The sequence below is a fragment of the Artibeus jamaicensis genome, unplaced genomic scaffold (assembly GCF_021234435.1).
Source record: "Artibeus jamaicensis isolate MK-2021 breed Jamaican fruit bat unplaced genomic scaffold, CSHL_Jam_final scaffold_916, whole genome shotgun sequence".
In the NCBI taxonomy this organism is placed as follows: domain Eukaryota; kingdom Metazoa; phylum Chordata; class Mammalia; order Chiroptera; family Phyllostomidae; genus Artibeus; species Artibeus jamaicensis.
The window spans coordinates 49,254,267-49,257,205 of NW_026522059.1; the positions used below are offsets into that span (position 1 = coordinate 49,254,267).

At 37.4% G+C, this 2,939-nt stretch overlaps 1 pseudogene; it reads left to right on the forward strand.

The window, feature by feature from the left end:
* Window positions 1-2,345: 2,345 nt before the first annotated feature.
* LOC119062752 (signal recognition particle 9 kDa protein-like) lies at window positions 2,346-2,587 on the forward strand (annotated as a pseudogene).
* The last annotated feature ends 352 nt before the right edge of the window (window positions 2,588-2,939 follow it).

The window sequence follows — 2,939 nt, forward strand, 5'->3', positions numbered from 1 at the left end:
CAGATAAAGACACAGCAAAGAAGAAAACTAAAGGCTAATATTGCTGATGAACATAGTTGCTAAAATCCTCAAGAAAATATTGGCAAACCACATCCCGTAATACGTTAAAAAGATCATATACCATGATCAAGTAGGATTCATCCAAGGGATGCAAGGGTGGAACAATGTGTGCAAATCAATAAGTATAATAATATCACATAAACAAATGGAAAGACAAAAAAATCACATGATTATACCAATAGATGTGGAAAAAGCATTTTATAAGTACAGTACCCATTTATAATAAAAACACTTAGCAAAGTGGGAATAGAGGGAGCATATCTCAACATATTAAGGGCTGCAATAATAAGCTTACTGCTAACATCATACTCAACAGGCAAAAACTAAAAGCTTTCCCACTAAATTAGGAACCAGATAAGGGTATCTGCTTTCACCAGTTCTATTCACCATAGCATCGGAAGTTCCAGCCACAGTGACCAGACAAGAAAAATAAATAAAACAATTTAACCTCCACCCCCCAAAAAAATAAAGTATCTAGGGATCAACCTGAGTAAAAGACCTGTACTCAGAAAACTACAGAAGCCTGAAAAAAGAAATTAAGGTTGATACAAATAAGTGGAAGCATATACCATGTTCATGGATCAGAAGACTTAACCATCAAAATGTTCATACTACCCCAAGCAATTTATAGATTCAAAACAATCTCTATTAAAAAACTAATGGCATATTTCACAGATATCAAACAAACATTTCAAAAATTTATATGGAACCAAAAATAACCACAAATTGCCTCAGGAATTTTGAGAAAGAAGAACAAAATAGGAGGGATTTCGATACCTGATATCAGCTATATTACAAGGCCATTGTAATCAAAACAGTCTGGTATTGGCATAAGAATAGACACATCAATCAATGAAACAGAATGGAGAGCCCAGAAACAAATGCATTTCAATACAATCAGTTAACATTTGACAAAGGGGGCTGGAACATAAAATGGAGTAATAATTGGCTCTTTGATAAATGGTTTTGGGAGATCTGGATAAGCACATGCAAAAAAATGAAACTCAACCACCAACTTATACCATACACAAAAATAAACTCAAGATGGATACAAGACTTAAATATAAGCCACAGCACCACAAAAATCCTAAAGGAGACTATATGCAGGAAAATTTCAGATATTTCATGCAGCAATGTTTTCAATGATGTGTCCCCTAGAGCAAGGGATACAAAGGAAAGAATAAATAAATGGGACTATATCAATTAACAAGCTTCTCCATGGCTAAAGAAAACATCATCAAAATGAAAAGAGAAAGAACCATTTAGGAAAATATGTTTGTCAGTGATACCTTGGAAGGGGTTTTGATATTCAAAATATATAAAGAACTCACATGACACCATCCCGGAAAGACGACCTAATTAAAAAACCGGCAAAGGATGTGGACAGGTACTTCTCCAAGGAGGACATACAGAGAGCCCAGAGACCTATGAAAAGTTGTTCAGCATCATTAGCCAACAGAGAGATGCAAATTAAAGTCACAGTGATATACAGAATGAACATGATAACCAAATCAATGAACAACAAGGTTCTGGAAGTAAGGGAACCCTAGTACACTGTTGGTGGGAAAGCTGCCTGGTGCAGCCACTGTGAAAAACAATATGGAATTTCCTCAAAAAGCTAACTTTTTGACCTGGCAATTCCACTGCTGGGATTATAGCCTTAGAATTCTGAGACATCGATCTAAAAAAACCCTATGCATTCCAATGTTCATAACAGCATTATTTATAGAAGCCAAGTGCTGGAAACAGCCTAAGTGACTATCAGTAAAATGAGTGTATGAAAAAGTGTGGTACATTTACACAATGGAATACCACACAAAAGAAAGAAAGAACTCCTACCCTAACTGTAGCATGGACAAATCTGGACAGCATTATGCTAAGTGAAGTAAGCCAGTCAGTGAAAGATAAATACCATATGATCTCACCTATAAGTGACACCTAATCAACAAAACAAACAAATAAGCAAAATAGAACCAAATACATGGAAATAAAGAACAAATTGACAGTGACCAGAGTGGAGAGGGGTGGGATTATGGCGGAAAGAAGGGGTAGGGTCAAGTCAAGGTAGAAAATGAAAGGTCGGGGGTGGTAAGGTCAGGGGAGGGTAATGGGGGAAAATGGGGACAACTGTAACAGAAAAACAATAAAAAATAGGCCACCCTCTTTGGTCGTATGTGCTGTGGTATCTATCGATTGGCAGTGGTGGGACGTAGGAAGTAGGTGGGCCAAATCATGCAGCCTCGGGTTGCAGCTTTGCCTCCCCAAGGTCCTGCCCAGGGCCCACCATGCCACAGTACCAGACCTGGGAGTTCAGTCGTGGCCAAGAAACTCTACCATGCCCACCTGATGGATGTACGTGTGGTTCTCAAATATAGACATTCTGATGGGAGTTTGTGTGTGGAAGTAACAGACAACTTTGTTTGGTGTACAGAACAGACCAAGCTCAAGATGTAAAGAAGATTGAGAAATTCCGCTGCGACTCATGGTAGCCAAGGAATCCTGCAGTATTGCCATGGAAAGGGACTGAATAGTTTGAGAAGAAGCCTGTTTACCATGTTCATAGGAAGTACATATCCTGAATTGAGAAAGTGTCACGGCAGAAAATATTTCATGTAATAATAACTTAATGGGCTATTCAGAAGCTGAAAGGTCATTTTTTTACTTTGTTTTTTAATGTTTACTTTAGAAAGCCAGGAATATAAATGCTTTCAGTTAGCAAACCTTTATTTTTGGAAATTGAGCATGAAAGTTGGCTCTCTTAGAAACTTTCTGCAGATTCTTTGATGCTGGGCAAAATATTATTTCTTTAGTAAGTTTGTATCAGTACTTTGAAAATGAGATATCAAGAAAAGCCTATTCTTCAGTTTCTTCATCTTTAA